This window comes from Panthera tigris, chromosome D2, assembly GCF_018350195.1.
Source record: "Panthera tigris isolate Pti1 chromosome D2, P.tigris_Pti1_mat1.1, whole genome shotgun sequence".
In the NCBI taxonomy this organism is placed as follows: domain Eukaryota; kingdom Metazoa; phylum Chordata; class Mammalia; order Carnivora; family Felidae; genus Panthera; species Panthera tigris.
In genome coordinates this window covers 81557161-81572304 of record NC_056670.1, presented here as the reverse complement: position 1 = coordinate 81572304, position 15144 = coordinate 81557161, and the positions used below count along the sequence as shown (strand labels likewise).

At 46.1% G+C, this 15144-nt stretch overlaps 2 protein-coding genes across 5 annotated transcripts in view; one reads left to right on the top strand and one right to left on the bottom strand.

Moving 5' to 3' along the window:
- Positions 1-15144, bottom strand: part of DOCK1 (dedicator of cytokinesis 1) — a 524611-nt gene that overhangs the window by 251354 nt on the left and 258113 nt on the right. The window lies entirely within an intron of this gene.
- INSYN2A (inhibitory synaptic factor 2A) overlaps positions 1-15144 on the top strand; it is a 58194-nt gene that overhangs the window by 2365 nt on the left and 40685 nt on the right. The window contains exon 1 of one of the 2 annotated variants that reach the window (XM_042961091.1): positions 12259-12352. The exons of the other annotated variant lie outside the window; for it this stretch is intronic. The gene's annotated coding sequence lies outside the window, so the exon portion shown is untranslated. Of the gene's footprint in view, positions 1-12258; positions 12353-15144 lie in introns of those variants that run through there. 2 annotated transcript variants of the gene reach the window in all.

Genomic DNA, 15144 nt, shown 5'->3' with positions numbered 1-15144 from the left:
CTTGTGCATGAAAGGCATCAGTCTACCAGGAAGACTCCTACACATTGAAATAAGCAGTCAGAAAATAAAAATGATTCTCAGAACAGTTGATCACAGCAGACCAGCTGGACAGATGCGTTCACTTAGCTAGACATTTGTATTCTCCTGGCTGTTCCAACCCATGGCTGTCTCATTTACAGCAGCAACTACTGAGCTCTCTTGTATGAGGAGATTAGTTACTGTTGGGGACAGGCTACTTCCCGGGGAATGACGATAAAGAAATCACAGCTAGACGGCACAGCGATGGGTCTACGGACCAGCATCCACGGAGGAAGGCAGGGGCAGGGGCAGGGGCAGTGGGGATTTGGTATCCTGGAGCTCTGGACCAGCCCACCAGACACCTGAGCAGGTAACACGTCAAGGCTGCTACGTAACCAATCCGGTGGTTAACCAAAAAAAGCATGTCTATTTGAGGCAAACCACAGTCATCTGGGAGAAAGGGAGGTTATTAGGGTTCCCCAAACAAAACTGGCATCTTTTTCAACAGTTCCTTCATAAATGTGAAGGACCCTTCCCCACCGTAATTCCATTGAGACCTTCGCTTCCAGCCCAAAATTAGCTGACATAATTTATGAAGCAGATCCTTCTCAGCCTCCTCACATATTTGATTTTAATATTTCATAACATTATGGAGCGACTTCAATATTTTAAAGGAAAATTTAATATGATTGATATTACATGACAACACTTTTATTACCGTGAAATTCGCATACAAACATTTGGATAAGCCTTTCTTCGATATGTGAGCTCACTTATAGCATAAACATAGTAAAACATCATAATTTTTCATCCATTCATTTTTTAGTTTATTTATTTGGAGAGAGAGCGCACACACGCGCGCAAGCAGAGGAGGAGCAGAGAGAGAGAATCCCAAGCAGGCCATGCGCTCTTAATGGGGCTCAATCCCATGAACCGTGAGATCATGACCCGAGCCAAAATCAAGAGTCAGATGCTTAACCGACTGAGCCACCATAGTCCATTTACTTTAAAAGTTGCGCATCTTATGTATTAAGGTCAGAGGAGTGGATTGGTACCAAGTTGTGGGGACCCTGCCGGGACTCATATAAACACACTGTTGAGACGTCATCTCCCGTTAAACGCCAACCCGTACAAAGTACAGGTTCGAACCTGTGGACCATGTATTATACTGTATCTGCCTCAGATCCAGAGGCACTGAAGTGTCTCCAAGCAACCAAGAATCATACCTCTCAGAGTAAGAGAAACCATAACTTCAGGACACATGTCCTGGTGCCAAATTCAATTTCTGATATAAAGTCAACCAGCATTTCCTCTACCATAAGCCATCAGGATATTCAGCGTGGGTCTGAGTCTGTGCACTTCAGACATCATTCATACCATAATGAATGAGCTGAGGGGCTTCGAGGTAGACAGAGATATTATCGAGAGACAAACTGCTGATCTAAAATAAAAACAAAACACTCTAACCTGATAGTTCTGTGTCTTTCTGCTGAGTGCATATTCTCAGCTCTAATTGGGACAGAGAGAAAATTAATTTGAATATAGAAAAGCAGCTATTAGGGACAAGAAGGAGCGTGTTTCCAAATTACACACCTTTTCACTAATACCATATTTAAAAGGAATTGGAAAAGAAATATCTCCGAAGTCAATATTCGTGAATATTGCTTTTCTAGTATATTGATTGGATTATTCAGAGTACTGTACATCCACATTACTCTCTTTACCACATCATCTTGCTGTTACTCAGGTGTGGGTCAGAAAAGATCAGAGAGGGGATCAGGCTGGCACACTACGTTCACCTGAGTTACGCTCTTATAGCCGTGACCGGGGCAAAGAAATTTTTTAAAGATGGTAACACCATGGCAAAATGCTAATCAAAGTTCATGCTGCAGTTACTATGGAAAATTCCAATTCAGTCCTTAATAATCTAGCCTTGGGCATAAAATGGAATGCCGTAAACTATAGCATACGAGGGACATGAGAAGGACTTTGGGAGGCCACAAATGCTGCACAAAGAAAAGTTGCTCTCCTCAGTACTCCAGAGGGAATGAGGGGAAAAGGAGGCTGATGGCCTCAGCTGCTCATTTCGGCTGCTCAGGTGAAGGAACTACCGTGGAGATGCATCACATTCCCATTCGACCTCCGTGAAACTGACCAGTCTCTGTTCGTCATTTCAGTGGTGACGTGGGTCCCTCCACACTGGTTGTTCCCCGGGAAGCATGTGTATGTCAACTTCTCATTTCTTCATCTTTTCCATGTGTCCTTAGTGGTTAGACTACACACCTTAGGTCATCTTTAACTTGCTTTAGGAAATCTGCTTGCTTTCATAGTAAGTGGCTTTCGTGTCCTTGGAAATGTACTGGAATTATAAAACCTGGGTTCTGAAAAATGGGCACACATAAGGAAGGAAGACTGACAGGAGGATGGTTTTGTCTACAAAGGACTGCTCGTTCATGGAAATGTACTGAGCAGTAGCAGCAGTGGCCAGGACAATGTGTGAGTGTCACAAAACCAAGTGACGGGTTCCTCAAGAAGCTCCAGTCCGGGAGGGCGAAAGGAGGTGGGAGGCAGAATCAGGATAGGACAGACCGCACACGTGGAGGTACCCGAGAGAAAGCAACACCCTGGCTGGGACGAAGGTTGAGATTGGACCCCCGAGCCCAGCACATGCAAATCCTGGAGCTGAAGCCCATTCGCCACGTGCTCAGAGCTGGAGATCTGTACGGGAAGAGTGAGAAGCGACACCAGGCAAAGGTGCAGGGGTGAGGATCGGAGAGTGAAGAAGGAGTGTGAGCCAGTTTAAGGTAGAACCAGTAGGACAGGAATGGCCTCCACTCACTAGCTATGGGTAAAGGGTGAATGCTTTGAACAGTTAACATACATGTCCAGAAGATGGAGTCTTGTTAGCTAGAGATGAACCAGATGAAAGGGTATAACAGGTGAGAATTAACTGGTACCAAGGGTGAGTGGTGGCATTAGGGAGAGATGTCAGGGGACAGCTGTCAGAGAAATATCCCACATGGCAAATCTCTATAACATGGCAACATGAAGACGGGATTAAAGATACCACCAGGGTAGTGGGTGACATAGATGGAAACAGGGAAGTCAGGGAACCAGCAGGTTTGGGGGAAAAGATGTGATGACCATTAGAAAGTTGACTTGGAGTTTCGAACCAGAAATACTATTTCAAAAAAAATACAGTTTCATCATCTTCTTAGAACCAACGTGAGAAATACTTTCAAAGAAGAGAATGAAAATGGAGTAAAGGATTCACAAGACAAAGAAATTCTTGAAGGACTAAGAATAGTATTACCTAATAACAGATGCTTAATAAATATTTAATGAGGCTGCTAACAATAAACCTCATCAATGATTTTGCTAGAAATTCAGGGAATCCAGATTGAACAATAATGTTTCTCTTTCACTTGAAGTTGCACATTTTTTGTAGTAGAAATTAAAAAGAAATACATGAGAGGGTGGTAAAAAGGAAGCCTGCTTCTAGAAATGGACAGTCCTTACACCTGGCTACACGGTGTTTAGGCAAGAAAAAGGAATCCAAGACTTGGGTTTTTCTACCACCAGACTCAACCTTAGAGTTTTCTTTGGTAAAAATTCACTTGGGTAGAAACTGAGTTTCTAAAGGAAGAAAGTGTTTGAGTTTAATGGCCTAGTACTAGAGTAAAAGAACAACAAGGAGAAATGAGAAATTCTAACACGTCAATCAGACACATACAATGTTCCTGTATCCCCAAACCATTTTTTTGGTTGGAAGGAACTTCCACTACCGCTTTACCAAAATACTGGAGAGTTCATAGAGTCAACTGAAGGCTGACCGGAAGGTATCTGTCTGCCTCTCGGCCTTGACCTCACAACTCAGTTTCACATCATGACATCAACTCCATGGATCTTTGGGCCAGGCTCATCAATTTATCACTTCCTTGTTACCAATACCGGAGTGCTGCATAAAGACTTGCCCTCTTTCTTTTTCCTTCGTTGAAATCACATGGCACAAATGGCCAGTTTCCTGTTAATCATGCACTTGAATCTCACACAGCTCAGAGAAGTGTGGACGGGAATCATTCCCAAGAAAAGTTCGTGCCACATGCCGGTGTAGAGAATTTGAAATTTAAAAAATACCGTCAGGCCGTATTTTTCATTTGACTTTTCCAGTCATCGAAGAGCCCAGTGAGAACCGCCTTTCTCGATCACTTCCTGTGTGTTTGTTTTAATGGCGGCTGTCAGCTTGGTGGCTTCACAGATGTGGTTTCAATCCTTGCTTAAGTTGCTTTGTTCCTGTTCTTTATATTTGTCTCAGTATATGAAGTTAACTCTCCTTTAAGTATAACTCACTTTATTTATTGTGTCTACCGGATTTGCTAGTGTGCCAAAAATACCCAGGGTGAGGCTGAATGATGGAATTTATGGCACGGTCGGAACACTGGGTCTATGAAAATATCGCCCACTCTTACTGAGCAGAGGAAGCGCGGGGCAGGTCCTCTGTGGTGCAGGGTCAGCCGCCGAGTGAGTGTTAGAGAATGGACCGTCAGCCAGGGCTCCAGGCTCTAGCGATCATTAAATCGCTCCTAGCGATCATTAAATGCTACATCGAAGCACCAGTTCTGACTCTAGACCTGAAGAGTCAGTGAGAGGGACCAATGGTGTGCCTGGCTTGGAAAAAAAAAAAAAATCTAAGACAAGTATAGACTTTTATTCAGCCACTCGAGGTTGAAACCTTCAAGCATGTTTCTGTCAAGGACTGAAGTTGGTGTCGCCCACACGCATAACATGTCCTAAGTGTGTTGTTCGTATCAGCGTCCCCTCCGCCACCAGAGACGGCATCACCAGAACCGCACTCTGAGGGTTTTAAAGGCACCGACCGACTGAGCCCTCGTCCCAGATCAGAGTGTTGAGAGCAATGTCTAGGCGACACTGTCTGCACCTGTCCCCCCAGTTCTGACCATTACTATCGGTGTGGCCATGGGCACTGACTTGCCATCAGTGCCTCGATGTCTCCACCTTTATAAAAAATGGAAACCTCAGGGCGCCCGGGTGGCTCAGTCGGTTGAGCGTCGAACTCTTGATTCCAAGCTCAAGAGGTGATCTCACGGTTCACGGGTTCGAGCCCCGCTTTAGACTCTGCGCTGACAGCACAGCGCCCGCTTGAGATTCTCTCTCCTTCTCCTTCTCTCTGCCCCTGCCCTGTTCTCCCTCTCTAAAAAATAAGTAAATAAACTTTAAAACAACAACAACAACAACAACAACAACAACTGGGAACCTCTCCTTCCGAGAGAGTTTGGAGAACACATTGTTAGAACATACATAAAGCACAAAAACAAAAGGGTAACTAATCTGTGCCAAGCACCACAGAAGTATTAACTCATTTTATGATCCCCCCAGGCTGTGTAACATGCTCTAGATTCTAGGCAGATTCAAGGAAGGGCCAGAACTCAATCAGGCAGTCAGTCTCTACACCCCAGTTCTTAACGATCGTAGGAGAAAACATACGCAGGAACCGCTATGTCCAGAAAAGCCGAGAGTGTGAGAATCTTAAATAGATCATCTTGAGTACTCCCCCTCCAATGTATAAGCCCAGATCTCAAAGCCCAGATCCATGGTTAGGGAGAGCTTTCCCCAGCCGTGGGATTCCTAGGAAGGGACAGAATTCGAGATGTTTTACATCCCCAACCAGAAATGTCTAAAGAACAAAGGTGTGAAGATGCCATATTCCTGCTATTAGCCTGCCAGGTGCCAATTTCTTTGGAATCTGCCGTTCAGTAATCAGTCCACAAGGCAGCGGTGACAACCAAATGGCCCCTTATTTTAAACCCTGACAAATGACTGGCCACTCACTGTCCCTCTGCAGAATGTGAGTCCACCCCCACCGCAGGCCCCACCTTGCTAGCCGTGGCCTGGGCAGTGCTGGTGACCAACCCCGCATTTGACTGTGCCCCAGGTTCATTCTGGACAAGATGGAAGGGGCTGGCCGTGCCCGCCCCCCTGGGACATCACTCACTATTCCCTTCATTCAATAAATATTTACAGGTACGTTTACGTACCCCGTGTTGCTCTGTGCTTTAGCGATACGGCGGAGAAGAGAAGAGAATGAGGGGGTGGGGAAGAAAACAAGACAAAACATGTGGCCTGGAGGCTCTGCATGATGGATGATGACATCTATCTCTGCCGCCCTGTCTCCATCCCCAGAAATTCTGACTGATCTGGACTGGGGTGGGGACTGATAGATTTTATTCTAGAAAGATGGGCACAGGGGTAGAACCCTTAAGGAGGATCATGTCTCTCTGTTTCCTGTGGAAGCACAGCCTCCATCCAGAGTCTCTTCTCCGTATCTAAAAATGCTTTAAAAAAAAAAAGAAACAAACAAACAAACCCCAAAACTTGTAAAAGGTTCCACTTGTTTAACACCTCTGCTCCCGTCCACAGCTTCAAGAAGGCCAAAGCAAAGAGGGGTCGCTTAAGGTTTTGGAAAGATTCATGTTTTCCTTTGAAAAAGTACTTTTAGGGTTGTGATGTATGCAGAGACTCGCTTCCTGATCATCAGCACTGCTTACTCACTATGGAGCTAACTTGTCTCCACGAACCTACAGAATCCGTCCCCACCGTCCGGTCCCTCTCTCCCAAGCCTCGCGAAGGACAAGGCCATCCGATCCAGGAGGGTCTCGGAGAGATTTAAAGGCAGAAGCAGAACCCAGACATGTAAACTTAAATTAGGATTATTCACTAGGTTTCACACTTCACTTACTGTGTTGGGGGCTTCATGGAACATGAAGCCGTATGATGTCCTACCTCGGATGCCTGTCCTAGCCTGGATGAGCGGTCAGGCTCCATTCTGGAGAGGATGAGAAGGGGCCGCTCCAACGGCCCCTGAAAGAGAATCAAAGAGCTGACGGCAGGGGCTCCAAATAACAGCAAGCAGGATGTGACGTGGTTTACTGGGACTAACTTCCCTGAGGAGCAGCCTTCCTCTCCTGTGTCTGTCTGTCAGTCCGTCTGTGTGGCTGTCACCCTCACGTTCCCCCCCCCCACTCTCCTATTTCCTCATTCCCCTTTTCCTTCCTGTCTATATTCATCATGAACAAAAAGTCGTGCAGGATTACATTCCTGAGTACCGACTTTATGTATCGAGTACAATTTCACATAGCGTGTACTCAATTCAAAGTAAGGAGAAATGAAAGGGGTTTGTTTCATTCAAAAGCCGTGTGCCCAACATACCCTTCCGAAGTCACCGGACTCAAAGGTGTGCTCCAGACCTTCCATGGATCCCCACCCCCACCCCCCTGCAGGCCAATGGCTCCCCCCCTCTGTAGCAAAAACCACAGTTCAATTAGAAGGCTGAGATTAGCGAGATTCCACACTTTTAAATGTTTTTGTTATCCTAAGCTATTGCAATTTTTGAATTAAATTCTTACTGAATCTTGCCACTACTGTGTCCCACTTTCGAGAACAAAGCTGGATAACGTAAGAACTAATCAATAGCAGGCCCCAGCAAGTCATACTTACTACAACACGTGTCGTTAGGGGCCCCACCGTACCTCATGGTTAAATATACCATCCGGCTGACCCTTGAGCAACATGGGTCTGAACTGTGCGGGTCCATTTATAGGTGAGTTTTGGGGTTTTGTTTTTCGATACCGTACTGTAAATGTACATAAGTGTACTTTTTTCTTCCTCATAATTTTGTTGGTCACATTTTCTTTTCTCTAGTTTATTGTGAGAATACAGAATATAATACATAACACATATAAAATGTGTTAATCAGTGTTATGTTATCAGTAAGGCTTTCAGTCAACAGTAAGCTATTAGCAGTTAAGTGTTGGGGGGCGTGAAAAGTGACACGCAGATTTTTGACTGTGCGGGGTTTGGCGTCCTTAAAGTCGCACGTGGTTGATGCATACACCGTTTCTGAACCATATACTCATTTCTGCGAGTGTATGGGTCATCTCCTTCACCTCTACAGGCGAAGAAGAAAATTTAAGGTAATACTTTGTAACACTCAAACTCAAGATAGTTATGCCAAGATTCAGAAGATAAAAATCTCAGCATGGTTTTACTTATGAACCTCAGGAAACCGTATCCTTCTCCCTTCCACCCATTTAATTCCTACCCAGGTTTCAGAAAACAGCCACATTCCACCTGATCTGAAGATTCAGGTAACGCAGAAAGTATCCTTAGAAGCCACCAATATGATATACCCATCTTTAGCCTTCTAAAAATCCACGGGGAAGGCCCCAGCTGTGAGGATACTGTGATGTATATCATTATATTCGTAGACCAATCACGTATCAAAGCTGACTGAGTTCAGGAGAGAAGAGGCGCTTAGAGGGACCTCGTCTACAATCACTTATATTTGCGTAAGGAGAGAACTGACACGCGTCAAAGGGAAGTGACTCAGGCGTTAGGCCGGTTCTTGCACATCTCCTGGGGAGGCACAGTGGGCTGGTGCTATCGATAGACGCACGTCTTTCCCCAGAACTGTGCCTCGTTTTCCTGTGTGCCCAGCACCTGGTGTGGTGCCGGGTCACCCCAGACACGCAGGTGCTACCCCTCGTGTCAGTGAAGGCAGCGTGAGGACTGGAGAAGCCAGAGAAGGTAGGGGTGGAACTGGACCGTCAAAACGAGACCACCTGGGGAAAGCAGGTGAGAAGCACGGTCCTGGGGCAGGAGCCATGGGAACTGAAGACACAGAGCAGGGACTGCCCACGGTATGTTCTAGAGACGGCGCAGGAACTCGAAGCCTGGATGAGCAGAACCTCCAGGATGGAGGATAGAGAGCCGAGGGCAGGGGATGTGAGAACACCAAGGTCAGGGTGGGAGCAGTGGGAACAGAAAGGAAGAAGCCCATAGGTAAAGGAACAGGAAGGAAAGACAAAAATCAGTGGGACCTAGAGAAGCCTGGCTTCGAAGAATTAAATTAGAGAATGAATCAGGCAAAGTACTGCCAGCACCTGCTAGGGTGACCTCACAACGGACAGCGAGGGACTCACCACCATCCTAAGTTGGGAGACGCGTCTTTAGACGCCATTGCAAGCCACGTTCAGTCCTGTATGTGATACTAGGTACCTTTGTTCCATGCGTGGCCAAGGGGAGCATAGTAGCTATGTTTCTGGGTTGAGTACGGACCACCCCAGGATCTCAGGTCATGGTCTGCGGCCTCTTGTTAGGATTCTGTACAGTGGGCTCCTGGGGCAGTCATTTCTCTATGTTTTGCTGTCCACTTATAAATAGGAACCGATCGCAAGAAAGGCTCATTTCTCCCTTTCTTTCTTAGCTACCTCTGCAGTAAACTCAAGACCTCACAAAGTCTATGGTTTGGCTAGGCCAAGGAAACACAGGAGACGCACTACAAACTACATAGTTTGTAGACGCACTACAAACTACATTAACTATCAAACTCAAGATAGTTATGCCAAGATTCAGAAGATAAAAATCTCAGCATGGTTTTACTTATGAACCTCAGGAAACCGTATCCTTCTCCCTTCCACCCATTTAATTCCTACCCAGGTTTCAGAAAACAGCCACGTTCCACCTGATCTGAAGATTCAGGTAACGCAGAAAGTATCCTTAGAAGCCACCAATATGATATACCCATCTTTAGCCTTCTAAAAATCCACGGGGAAGGCCTACCCACAACACAAGGGAGATCCGTTTTGAGGGTAATAGATGGGCACTCACACGGTCTCACCAGGAAGATAGATTGCATCTTCAACTCTAAATCATTGCAATTGCAGTGACCGGTTACCTCCAAGCAGAAGCCCTGCCCTGGGGGGTTCCCAAACAGTATCTCGAGATTCAACTTTGAGAAACAGCAGGGAAATCATAAACTCTTCTGACATCCTTATTTTTTGGAAAAATCAATGTCCTAATTTTAGCTTAAGGATTTGTCATGAGTGAAGACATGCCATTTAGTAAAAAAAAAAAAAAAAAAAAAAAAACCAGATTCATCACAATGAGTAAGGCAAAACTACCCCGAAGTTCATTCACTATGTACATGTTTTCCACTGAGATTCCCATGAAATCTAAGCATGGGAGGCCACCTAACCCCAACCTCTTTGGAGCTCCAAACTAACAACGATTGTTGCTTAATTACCTGGAGCCATCCAGGCAGGAGAGTAGGTGGGACGTTAGCTCCATTGATCTGTACGAACCAATGAGCTATATTCAAAGCTAGAGCACTTACATTCAACATCGTGTCTAGTTGTCATGCCGACTGGGGACAAGAGAGGAGCAGGCAAATTCGTTCCTTTTACTAATCTTACATGTGATTTTGGTGGGTTGTTGGAATCGGTGTTTCTGGACCCTCTTTGGACATGATCAATTAGCAAAGCTAACTGCCACAAATAAAAAATTTGTTCTCTACACTGATGTAACGTCTCACTTGGAGGAGGCATTTCTCCCAGTTGATTTTTGCCAACATCATAAAATTTTGCTAATTCATTTCTACTAATTTAGATTCCATTTGGACAGAGGATGAGCAAAGGTTAACATCACTATAAGCTGAAGATCAAAGAACTAAGTAAATAGTGAAACAAATGAAGAAAAACGTCGGATTTGTTGAAGAGGGCCACGTTCTGATTTCTCTAAAGCCTCAACATCAGACCCCAAGCATCCACGTATAACACGGATGGTTCACTTCCTCTCATTAGATGGTTCCCCGCTCATTAGAAACAGGCCAGTGTGAGTCTGTGTGGCAACACTGATTTACATTATGTGGCTGAAGTAATTGACTGTAGGGTTTCTGTTGGTTGAAATGTGTTTATCTGAAATCACAGATATGTGTGAGCTGGGGCCCCGCCTCGGGTAGCTTTCCTTCTGCCACAAGCCTGCGTGGAAGCTCCACGAGTGCCCCCTTTCCCTCCTTCTGACTGGACGGTCGTCGGTTCTTAATGATGGAGGCCTTACTGCAATATTCCACAAATCAGGGGAACGGGCCACGATCGGGCGGTGTTTCTGCCCACATGCCTTGGCGCTAAGGGAGCGGCCTCCTCCCTAAACTTTCAATCTCAGAGGGGTGTCGGTTTTCATCGGTTACCCCGTTTTAGTCCTCTGAATCAGTGGCCTTTGAAGAAGTGAACAAATGTCTGGAAAAATATCATTTCAGCGTATTAAAGGAAATTAAATGGGATAATGAATCTAAGTAAGACACAGTCCAAAATCTATAGCAGTTAGCTTTGCCCTGAGGAAGGGAGGACTTCTGTTAAGGAAGGCCTTAAACTTAACCATTTCACAACACAAACGAGTTCATTTAATGGGGGAGACCCTGTCCCTCTTTCCCTTCCCTCCGGGAAGCGGAGTGTTAAAGAAGGTAGGTTCATTCCCCACCCCCACCCCCACCCCCCCCACCCCGCCTCCGCCATTCTGACTGGCCTAATGTTCAGGCTTTCCCTCAGCATATGGAATAAAATGCTGACCCAATTAATCTTGAATTCCAGCCAGCATCTGTGACTCCAAGGTGTCTCAACAGCGGGAAAGCCACTAGAAAAACCAATAATATCATACAGTCCCCTTCCAGACTCTTCAGATTGCTTGCCCAGCTCTTTCGCTATCTCCACTGACTGATGGGACACTAGGGGCTGTCTTGGCAAGGCCAAGGTGCTCAACAGCCCCCACGGTCCGTCAGCTGCATCGTGCCACACAGATCACCACACAGCGCCAAACTGGAAACCTCCCGGTAGTGCAGACGCTTTCAGAATGGAGCTAATCCAGTGGAGAGTCTCCTGTCAGCCGCCGAGATCCCAGGTTACTTCAGAAAAGAATGCAGACTATACGTCAAATCCATTTCACGTCTAATTAAAACAGATGGCAGGTCTCACCCCAGCAGTGAGTTTGCTCCGAAACCGACGTATCTTCTACCAAACGCTGCTTCTCCTAACCTGTGCACGCACACTTAGGTACACAGGTCTGTGCACACACGTGTGCACATCTGCACACGTACTCCACATGCTAACACGTCAGTGCTTTGAAATTCATTTTCGTCCTTTATTCAAAGCTTCCTCCCAACAATAAAAGGTGACCTTTGGGAGGCTGCATGCACCCAAATCTAATCATTTCTGGGTTTTTCTTATTGTGATGCAAGTATTTGTAATTTCCAGCGGCCTGATCCTGTCATTCTGCCTGAGGTGCGGACTGACTTCGCCCTGCGGTTTTTAATTGGCAAACAACACGATAATATTAAGGCTCCCTCAACAAAAACTGGAAAACAGAAGGAAGAAGATAAATCTCCCCAAATGCCCGATCTTCACACACCACGACGGTGACCATGTTTGTTCATTTCCTTCCGGTACAATTTGGTAGACTGCTTTCTTTCACTTCACATTATTTCGTAAGTGTTTTTCTATGATACTAAATAATCTTTATAATTATCATTTTAATGGCCGCACTGAGTGAACGTACACCATAATTTACTTAACCGTTTACCTATTGTTAGGCATTTAGTTGCTTCCACTTATCACTCCTTGGGCTGGAAGGAACATTTTTATATAAGCTATTAATTTAAAGCAGCACGCAGAGATGACTCTCCATCACTAATCTAAAAATACAGGGTTTATATATTTACAACTCACATTTGATTATGCACTTTAATTTGAGGGTAATTAAGACATTTACATTCCAAACACTCCTCCACACCCCCAGCTCTCCCCGAGCCAGACGGGCTCAAGCGTGCCTCGCCACCTTCACCTCAAGACGACACAGTCCGATGACTTCCCAAACACAATTTTCTTATGAAAAATAACCTTTATGAACTCCTGCTGCTTTGGGACCGAGAGATTAACTCCAAGACCCAGAGCCCATGCTCCTCAGAGGTGACATAGCCAAGGCGAGCCATCGCTGAAAATGCCACTGTGGCCTCAGGAGGACCGCAACACTCCGGGTGGCCCTCACGGGCCCGAGTGTGTGCTCGGGGCCAGGTTTATTCCTGGGAACTACCTGCAGGTTCTCCGCATAACCCGCGCCCACATGCCTTGTGACAAACAGGCCAAGGAAGTCGCTGAGAGGAGGTCCAGCCGTTGGCTGCTTTCTGAAGTTCATTGCAGGGCACTCACTTTAGAGGCTCCAGGTTTGCCTGGGCAGGACAGCAGGTCAATGCCCGGGATTTAGAGGGATGCAGGGTGGGGCCCTTGAGCTGTGGGACCCTCGGCAAATTAGGAAAGAAAAAAAAATCTGGAGCCTCAATTTCTCTATCTGCAGCTTGAGGATAGTAAGAGTGCCTCCCCTGGGAGGCCGTCCTGAGGGTCAAGGAGAAAATCCAAGTGAAGTGCAGAGAATGTTAGCATCTGTTTAGAAGCAGGAGGACATGTGGACTGCACGCTGACCTCGTGCCGTGCTAGGTGCACACTCGTGCGCTGAATGAACGAAGGGATGATGAATGAATACAATGTGCCAGAAGCCTCGATTTATGGAATGTCTTCTCTGGAACACCTGATGTCCTTTCACGACAAAACCGTTTCCTTAACCATCACTACCAGCCTGAGCACCGCCCCCCCCCCACCAATAAACAGTAAGTGAACCCCCCCAGAAAGGTGTAACCATTTAATATGAAAGTAATTCTCAGCGTCCAGGAAAATTCCATCCTAAAGCTTTAGAGTAAATGCCACCCAGCCATCAAAAGGTGTGCAGATCTCCATCTGAGGTCCAAATAAGTCAACAACAAGAATTCCTTGATGTCTTTTCTTATCGGTGAGATTAAGACAATTCCATTTCTAGTTAAAAACGAATTCATCAACAAACGACCCTGAGCAAAAGCATCTGAAGTATCACCATCACTTTTACTAATAAGAAAATGATTTTTATATACTCAGCAACTCCCTGTAAAACAGAGAGGAGCTTGGAGTTGTTTATTATTATTATTTTGCCACTGGCAATTAATTTTTCTGATTTGTTTTATTAGTTTGATGGTTGGGTCCAAGATTCAGAATATCTTTCCAAACCAGTGGACGGATGTAAGAAAATTATTTCGGTGCAGTTCCTGGCAAATCGCGATGATGAATAGCATGGTAGGACAAACTTATTCAGACACACATTTTTCAGTAGTGGCAGGGAAAAGGCTGAAACATTACTAGTAAATTGCTTTTTGTAAAAATGCTCTCCCTTTCAAATTTTCCCTGGGAGGAAGGTCTTCTGCAGAATGATGGGACAATACAGTCTGACACAGCTGGACAACAAAGGCAGCTCAAGAATGACTACGAGATAAGACTGAGGGTTAAGATTTAATTTTCTCATTAGACCCCCATGTCCCCCATACCTTCCCCACACCAAGTCCTTTTGTGTGCATCATTCTAACCTGTTGGGATAAGTGTCTGTAAAAGATATACATTATCTCTCCTTAGCAGGCCTTCTCTATCCCACCCGCCATCCAGAATCTCGTCTTCCCAACACAGAGCCAGGGTATGATGCGGCTCCAGTCTGTTCCCTTCCTGTAATGCTCTCTCCAAAACCGCCCAGTGTTTCAAGTGTCAAATTACAAAGGCCTCCAGATATCCTCAGTGCCCAGTAAAGCCTAACAGCCAAAGAAGGCTTATTCTCTGTCTTCTCCAGACTACCTAGGAGAGCGACTGTTTGGGGGTAATTCTGTTGTCAGAGGAAACACAGATGTGGCAGTGGCATGAGGGTGTGGCTCCCTCCTGGCTAGGCATAGAGCTGGGTCATTTCCAGATTAGCCCTTCGAAACAGGCACCTTCCAGAACACCCTTCCCCCACCCCGGGAGCCGGGACATTGCCATCTGTTCTCGGCCATTCACCTTGCTGGAAGGAAGGCCCTTCCCTTGCGGGGACACACTCCAGCCATCGAAGGGGGACGGTCTAATGTGGTGGTTCTTACCTGGGGGCGGCTGTGTCCCCCTCTCCCCAGGTCACTGGCGCACAGGGAAGGTGCTCCTGTCTAATGGGCAGCAGCTGGGATGCTATTGAACATTTCTACGTGTGCAGAAGAGCACCCCCACCAAACAGTCATCCGGCCCCAAATGCCAGGCGTCCCAAGGCTGAGAAACCCTGGTCCGACCTAAAGCAACTTCGGCAGAGCTCACTTCTGCTGCCCTCCAACGTGACTGCCGGTTCATCCTCATGGCATAAGTGATGACATAATTAAGTTCTCTCTAAGCCTTCTGTTCAGTAACT